General features: G+C 39.0%; 1 long non-coding RNA gene across 3 annotated transcripts; it reads right to left on the bottom strand.

The window, feature by feature from the left end:
• Window positions 1-251: 251 nt before the first annotated feature.
• Window positions 252-8,250, bottom strand: LOC129739660 (uncharacterized). 3 transcript variants are annotated; one of them, XR_008735933.1, is made up of 5 exons: window positions 3,232-8,250; window positions 1,693-2,076; window positions 1,544-1,629; window positions 1,002-1,479; window positions 252-939 (listed from the first exon to the last, which is right to left on the bottom strand). It is a non-coding gene; the product is annotated as an uncharacterized LOC129739660 (long non-coding RNA). The 3 variants fall into 3 exon arrangements; XR_008735934.1 differs by having other exon boundaries at window positions 1,544-1,637; XR_008735932.1 differs by having other exon boundaries at window positions 1,544-2,076.
• Window positions 8,251-8,858: the final 608 nt, after the last annotated feature.

The following is an 8,858-nucleotide window of genomic DNA, read 5'->3' on the forward strand; positions in this document are numbered from 1 at the left end:
GGCGGGATGATTCGTGGTAGGATTGGTAATTAATAGTAATGTAAATAAATTTGATAATAGACATTTAAAATATTTGTATTTTTCAGATATAATTACAATAGTCAATTTTTATGTTACATCCCCCATGGAGCAGTATCATACAGTAACTATTCCTATTATCTTCTTTTCAAGACACTCAAAAGGATGGCTTGATTGATAACAATTGATCAATCAAGCCATCCAAACAACACTTTTAATTTCAATTTTAGTATGACTCAAAACTTAAACATCAAAACTCAGTTTCGAAATCAATATTGAATTTTTAATAAGTATTTAAGATCTGAATTGATTGGCATTTCTAAATACCTAGTTATTGATGTTTTAAATTTAGTTTGACACTTTTCTGTGTTATTAAAAAAATCTTTCTAGATGTCTTTCTTTTTCTTCTCGATTTAAAACTTTCAATTCTAAGCAACATTTAATATAGTTATTTGTTCTACCTATGTTAAAATTTTATTTCGATTTAGAAGTTCATAGTCAAGCTTAGCCCTCGAAAATAGTTCTAATTTTTTTAGTTCAAAAACTTATTTAGAATTAAATAACAAAATCCTCATATATAAAATAAACTGTAACCTATATCATTAAATTTTATATCTCTCGTGATTCATCCGTAAATTTTGTGGTTTTGGTATTTCTCTTCCAGGGGTGCCATTGAAGGTGCGCCGAAGGCAAAAGAAATGGACACAAGGCAGTTTGATGTCATTAGGAATGGAAGCTTCATTTGGACTCGGATTGTTGAAATCTCTCTGAAACGGTTGTCGATATCGCAGCCCTTTGTTTTTTCTGTTTCGCCAGTTGTACTTCGAAGTACTGCGGCAATCTAGCATGCTTTGTGTTTTTAACAAAACAAATTCAGCTGACCATTTTATCGGATATTCATGCTCCGTCACCGAACGTTTCCTGAAAAACAGAAAGGACGTCATTTTCATTTAAAAATATACCTAGACTAGAAGTATTCTTACCTAGCTCCATTTTAACCGTGCACGACTGGCTCGGTTTTCTTAACTCATGTTAAAATTGGTGACTTTTTCAAGTTATTAACCTCAGCCGTAAGCGAACCAGGTGAAGCATAAGATATCCGGTTCACGCAGCGGAGAATATCTGTTCTGCTGCGTTTAAAGGTGACGTTCCCGTTGCTGGCGACAAAATTCACATCTCTTGATTGAACTCCAGAAGTTTGAGAAAAAATCACGAGCATCGAACTGCTCCGCGGCATTGTTCTTGAGCGCATCCAAAGAGGAGAAGTTTTCCATCAGCCGTTCCATTTGGTAGCTATCGAACCGCTCACCTTGAGCAGACTGGCGTCATTTTCGATCGAGGCACAGCTCGGGAACGAAGAAAACTTAGGCGAGCACAGCTCTGTCGGCAGCGTTTCGTTGTTGTTTTGGATGTTGAACAACTTCAGTGGCGCTTCCAATTCGGTCGAGTGGTAGCCGCGGACTGTCAAGTTACCGAATATAATTAGATACGATTGAAAATTTGATAATTCAAACTAAAGTCTTACCACTAAATTGTTAGCACAAACTTTTAACTTGAACTACTACGACTCTTTTGTAAACTTCCTCCACTGACCACACTTCCTCGTCGCATCTGAAACACTTGAACGTCAATTACTAAAATCGCTTATTTGCCCTCTAAAAACATTCAACTCACCCGTAGAATAATCCTTCCGGTGATGATCCATCTCCACGGGCCGATTTTTCCAGCTTGACCGAGGTTCGGCACACCTTCCGGGAGTTTGAATTACCGGTACCGGTACGATTGAAACAGCAGCGACAGGAAAGTATTCGCTTCTTTCATTTTCCATTCCCGCCTAACGATACCATTTCTGTCGACAATTTCCTGTGCCATTCCATCGGCAACATTGCTATTCAGCTGCCGTTAAAGCATAGGTCAAAAGCTTGGTTTGGTCCGAGCTCTATCCTCCACTTCTGCTGAGGAAACGGCACTGGTATAATTTATACCGGAACAAATTTTTGGGCTGTCTAATTTACAGTTCGCCTCAAGCTGTAAGATCCAGTTCTTCGGATAAAATATCTGTTAAAAAAAAAAACAATTTAAAATTATGAATTGAGGCACTTAGGATCAGAGGGGTGCAAGTGCCGAAATGATGATTTCGAGAAAACGGGCATCAAAGTTTTTTTTCTAAATCAAAATTATCGAATCGCTTTTTCTACTTAATTTTCGATGGAATGTGTCTCAAGAGGTCTAAAATGAATGATTCTGAAAGAAAAACAAAAGTTTTTGCGATATTTATGTAAAAACGGCGGACTACTTTTTTTGATATTTTTCACTTGCACCCTTCTGATCCCAAGAATGACACTTGCACCTCTCTGACTCCAAACAATATGATCGCATCCATTTGGAACCTGTATGTAACAAGTATTTTCAGTATGACACTAGCTGTTTTTTTTTGTTCACACATTTGATTTTCTGCATTTTCGGGCTACAAATTTCCATACAACTCATAATGAATGAGGTTTGCAAGTTCCACGATCATAATTCCGAAAATTTGTTGAAAACTTTCAATCTCTCTTCTTCCTTAATGGATTCACAAGAATACCTGCATATGTGTTCATCCATTGGAGTCAACTATTTAGCTGGTCGCTTTTTCCGATAGAATCAACGTACGTTTCCCCTTGGTTTCGTAGCTTTTCCATAATTTGAGTTTCCAGACTATCTAATTTCGTTGGGATTTTCGTGGTCTTGATGAATGGCCAGTTGACTCTCCAATTCTACCAGGCCCCTTTCCAAACATGATATGTAAATATTCCTTAAAAGACTTAAGTTTATTTTTTGTTAAATACCTTCCGACAACGACTCATCTGAACTTACCGAAGTTCAGTTTGTTCCGTGGAATAGTATGTGACATCATGATAAGAGCCTGTCGAAAAGTCTGAATCTTCTGAGCTTTCATCCGAGAGATTTTTCTTAGATATATTTGCACTTGCACCCTTCTGACACCAAGCGAAACAGGATTTTCATTAACACGTTATTTTTAAAACAGCTTTAAAATATCGAAATAATTTTTTTTCGACCTGTGTCTTCTACAGAATGTTAATCTATACTTTAAATTACCAAAAAACAGTTTATCTCAGTTTTGATAAAAAATCACTTGCACCCCTCTGATCCCAAGTGCCTCAATTAAACAAATAACCACCAAAAGAGAAGATCTAATTGGTTCGTTCGTACCTTCTGAGTTGACTTTTTTCGTACAATTCTTGTAGAAACCACCTCGTAAAGTTTCACTTTTTTCCACACTGGTTCCATCGCCACTGTTTCCTCACCGATTGCGGTATAGCTTGCGTTACGATGCAGAAAATTTCGCGAGAGAACGTCTTTTTCTTAAGAATTGAAACCTCGAACTCACTCGAAAACGCCATTTTGTTTCTTTATGAATAACGTGAAGTAAAGACACAAATCAAATTCGTTTTTAAGACCAGTAATAGTACATCATAATTTCTAGTAGGGACGCCGCAAAAATGGAAATTTGGTGAAAATTAAATTATTCAAGGACGATAAACTGGATAGTCACTATTATGGTAATCAGAATTAAATGATATTGAAGATTCGTGGTATGATATTTGATTATGCGGGTAGATTGCATAACTTAAGGCGACACACAGGTGCTGAAGACGCCTCAAGTTATGCAACTGAAGCTAGAAGAACCTTGGCTGGCCTGCAGTTAATATCATTTAAATTTATTAATAATTTAGAAGTTTTACAAAAATCAGGACATTTTAAGGGCCATTTTTCAAAAATCAGGACAGTTTAAGCAATTTTTAAAAATCAGGACGGCCTCTCGAAAATCAGGACAAATCCTGAAAAATCAGGACACCTGACACCCCTAGCACTGAACGACTGCGATGGAGAAAACAAAAACGGTGCATTAAACACAACAAGAAGAATAATGTTCATGCTCGCTGGCTGAGACAGGCTGAGACAACCAGAAAACGGCTTTATTTGTGAGCTTTCTCAAAGCACTTAACGTTGCCAATAACCACCCTTTTGGTAAAACGCATACGAAATCTAGGTGTTATGTCGGATATTCCGCCACAGCCGGTTGCTGGCTCTGCAACAAGTGAAAATTCAAATGGAGCTGGACACTCCGCTAACAGTGATGAAGTGAGTGTTGTGAATGCTGAAAAAGAATTAGAACTAGCTACCGGTGGAAACGAAAGACGAAGTAGTACTTCAAACAAGCCTCCTGATTTCTCCCAGTTTGATGACAGTGAAGACGAGGACCATTATAATGTAGCCGGAGGTGGCAGTTCTCAGACAGATTCGATTAGCATTGAGAGGATTCGGCAGTATCTTTCCGACAAACTTGGCTTCTATACGTCCGATTCTTACGAAGATAAGGATAGTGTTCCTCGCAAAAAGGTTCTCGAAACTGTAGACATCGATGGTGTTATTAAGCACTGGAAGAACGGAGGATTCAAAAAAATAGTCACTATGGTCGGCGCTGGCATTTCAACTTGTAAGATGTTTTGCTACTTACGGCGTGTTCGTAAATTGATTTATTCTATCGAAGTGATTTTTTTTATCGATGCTGGCGTTCGAAATTCCAAACAAACGTATGCAAAAGCATATGGAAAGTGATTTGACATCTACCAAACAAATCAATCGACTGATGCATCACCCAAAAAAATCAATTTACGAACGCGCCGTTGTATAAGGATTCGTTCATTAAAACAAACTTTGACCACTTTCAGCCGCGGGAATCCCCGACTTCCGATCACCAGACACTGGGCTGTACAATAACTTATTGAAATACAATCTACCGTACCCGCAGGCAATTTTTGAGCTGGAGTACTTCTATCAAAATCCGAAACCTTTCTTCCAGCTAGCCAAAGAGCTGTACCCTGGTACATTCAAACCAACACCTTCGCATTATTTCGTTAAATTACTCGAGCAAAAGGGTTTGCTTATACGGCATTATACCCAGAACATCGATACATTGGAGCGAATTGCAGGTATCGAGGAAGACAAAATCGTAGAAGCGCATGGGACATTTTTCACCAATCATTGCCTGCAGTGCAAGAAAGCTTATTCACTCGAATTTGTTAAAGGTTTGGCCCAAATTTAAAATAAATTACATAAACTTTTTGTTATAATCATTTAATTTAAACTTTCAGAGAAAATATTTGCTGATGAAATACCGACATGTAGCTGCAGTGGCATAATCAAACCGGATATTGTATTTTTCGGCGAAGGATTGCCGGAAAGATTTCATGTTTTGCCTCATCGTGACTTTGCCGAATGTGATTTGCTAATCATCATGGGAACGTCTCTCACAGTGCAACCGTTTGCTTCGCTTGTAGAGTACGTCAGCGACGATTGTGTTAGATTGCTGATCAATCGGGACAAAGTTGGTGGTGGCGGCTATGGCTTCTTCCGGGCAATGATGTTCGGCGAAGGTCTGTGCTTCGATCTGCCCGGTAATCGACGAGATGTAGCATGGACCGGTAACTGTGACGACGGTTGTTTCTTCCTTGCAGATAAACTTGGCATGGGGGTGAGTATTATTGAAGAATACTTACTACACTACTCATTACCACTAATTTCTTTCGATTACTTCAAGCTATGTCGAAGCAAAATATCTTTTTTTTAATGGTTGGCTATGGAGCGCATGTTTTGACGATATTCAGTCAGATCTAATTTTACGAATAGGAAAGAGACTAAAGTGGGCCATAGACTACATAACATTTGCACAAATGCGATGAAATTCGATGACATTCTGTCGCCGGCCATAGACTACTTTTTATTTGGGCAAATGTGATGAAATTCTGGCGCTGTGAATGCGATTTGCATGGTGTGTGGCACTGCTTGAATGAGCGCGCAAACGGCTTGAGTAAAATCGTTCCGAATCGAAATATTTTGTACAAACAACCCTTTGTGGCATGATGCTGTTTGTACAAAATCCAGGCTATTTACTCAAACCAACCGGGGTGGAGGGAGTTTTTGTTGTTGCTGTTTCCGCCAGCAATCGTTTGTGTTCACTTGAAATATGTTAGGGCTTGTGATATAGCTCAGTTGGCAAGTCTGTTGTCTCCTGAGCCGATGTCCGCGAGTTCGAGCCCAAGAGTAAACATCGAACACAGTTGTACCGGATGAGTTTTTCAATAACGATCCGCCAACTGCATCGTTGATAAAGTCGCGAATGCCATAAAGATGGTAAAACGACTATAATCGAAACAAAAAAAAACTTGATATATGTTTCGTGTGTGGGTGAGCATAGAACCACCCCGGCTGGAGCCTGTATTTTGTATAAACAGCACCATACACCATGCCACAGAGGGTTGCTTGTACAAAAAATTTCGATCCCGACCGATTTCGCTCAAGCGGTTTGTGCGGTCATTCGAGCAGTGCCATACACTATGCAAAACGTATTCACAGCGACAGAATTTCATCGCATTTGTACAAATGTGGTGTAGTCTGTAGTCCGCTTAAAGCGGGCCATAGACTATACACAAATTGGCTTGGGAAAATTCGATGATTCCACGGCGATTGTTTGATTCGATGAAATTTTGTCGCTGTAAACACGATTTGCAAAATGTATGGCACTGCTTGAATGAGCGCCCAAACGGTTGGAGTAAAATCGGTCGGGATCGAAATATTTTGTACAAACCATCCTCCCAGCCGGGTGGAGATGGTTTTTTTTTGTTGCTGTTGCTGTTTTCGGCAGCAATCGTTTGTGTTCGCGTGAAAAATGTTTGTATTGACGCTTAAGCGGGCCACAGACTACACATTTGTACAAATGCGAAGAAATTCGATGAAATTTTGTCGCTGTGAACACGATTTGCATCGTGTATGGCACTGCTTGAATGAGCGCCCAAACAGTTGGAGTAAAATCGGTCGGGTTCGAAATATTTTGTACAAACCATCCTCCTAGCCGGGTTGGAGATGTTTTTGTTTGTTGCTGTTTTCGCCAGCAATCGTTTGTGTTCGCGTGAAATTATGTTTGTATCGTGTGTGGGCGAGCAAGAATCAAACAATCGTCGTGTAATCATCGAATTTGTATAGGCCATTTGTGTAGTCTATGACCCGCTTTAGTGATAAGCTTTTCGTTTCAGGATGAACTACGCGATTTGATCAAAACCGAGTACGCCAAGATTGAAGCCGATAAAGGAGCCTCAAACACTGGTAAAAAATGTGTGACAACGGAGCAGGATGTCGGAACAACAGATGGTTTGCAACCCATTGCGGTCGAATCTGAATCGGTTGCAGAAAAAGATACCAGTAAAACTGAAAGTGAAAAAAATTGAAACATCGACGGGTACAAAAATTTGAGAAGTGCAACAAAATTATACATAAATAAGACGATGATGTTGAATTACATTTAACAACTTAGAACTCCAATTTCCTAAAGCAACTGTAGAGATGAATTCATGAAATAAGTATACCACATATTTTTGGCGAAAAAAAACCGAAGCTATAATTATGATTATGCCTACATATAGTTGTTCGTAGACTGGGTTATGTAAGAAAACTATGAAATAAACAGGATTCAACTCACAAAGATTTTTTTTTAAATGATGGCCCTTATTCCGCGCCGCGCGTTGGCTGAATATAATCGAGTCACCTGATTCCCTTGATTCCAGTTGCCACCTTCAGCGGTATGAAATGTTCATTTGGAACGCAAGTGTGCAGAAAATTCATCAGATGTGCGTCCCATCTTTTTGATTCGCCATTTACATGAGATTCGATGAATACTTCATACCTCTGGAAAACACATTGGTAGCTGTGTGCGGAAATTTATGCTGGAACGGGCGGAAATTCACCAGATGTGCAGCGAAATTTATCAAATGTGCGGCAGATTTCATCAAGTGTGAACAAAATTTACTCAACTCTGCAACGTTCGTATGGAACTGTATGGAACGCGAGGAAAGCACATTGACAGCACACTGAAGTGTGCGTAATTGTGCGCTGGAACGGGCGGAAACTCACCAGGTGTGCAGCAAAATTCATCAGATGTGCGGCAGAATTCATTAAAGGTACATTTACACCTCTTGCGTACGTGAAAATCGAAATACTTATATTTTTCAAAAACTCGACTATACTGCATTTCATGGCTGCGAAACCGGGTGGAATAGATGCGAAATGGTGGATAGAATATTTTTGAACTGATTTCCTTGTTCAAAACCCTTTAAAATTGGTTTTATTTCAATTCCTCCGATTTTCACTGCGGAATATTTTTTCCGCGTTCACTGCCATTCCGCTCGAAGTGTAGACGCACTGAGCGAACGTGAAAACGGAAAACGAACAAGAGTGGTGAATATAAATTCCACGTTCATTTTCACGTCCGAATGGCAATGTGCAGCCGTCGCCCGTGGCGTAGAGGATAGCCTTCCAGTCTTCTAAGCCAACGGTCATGAGATCAAATCCCGGTCACGGCATACATAAAACACTTTCTGTGGGTTGGTGGTTTTAGCATTTGTAAGATGCTAGCCATCATATCCTCGAAAGATGTACGCTTAGAGTTAAGTGAAAGGAATCTCTTCGAGGAAACATTAAGTTATATTGAGATCCTGTATGTGTTTGTGTTCGTTTTTGGGAAATTTCAAATATAAAAAGCAATGAAAAGCAGCACATAAATGAACAAAAGTGAACCGATGCATTAAAATTAAAAAAAAAAACTTAGTCAATTTGTAATCAATCAAATTTTTTTTCGTCAATTTTAATCAAGAAAAAAAGCTATTTTTTTAGAAGTTATTCATAACGTCCTTTCAACAAGTTTTTCAAAAGAAACAAATCGCTTAAGCTCGTTACTCCTTGATCTATAAATACTTTTTGAGATTATTTAAAATTCATAATTT

The sequence above is a fragment of the Uranotaenia lowii genome, chromosome 1, assembly GCF_029784155.1.
Source record: "Uranotaenia lowii strain MFRU-FL chromosome 1, ASM2978415v1, whole genome shotgun sequence".
NCBI classification, from domain to species: Eukaryota; Metazoa; Arthropoda; class Insecta; order Diptera; family Culicidae; genus Uranotaenia; species Uranotaenia lowii.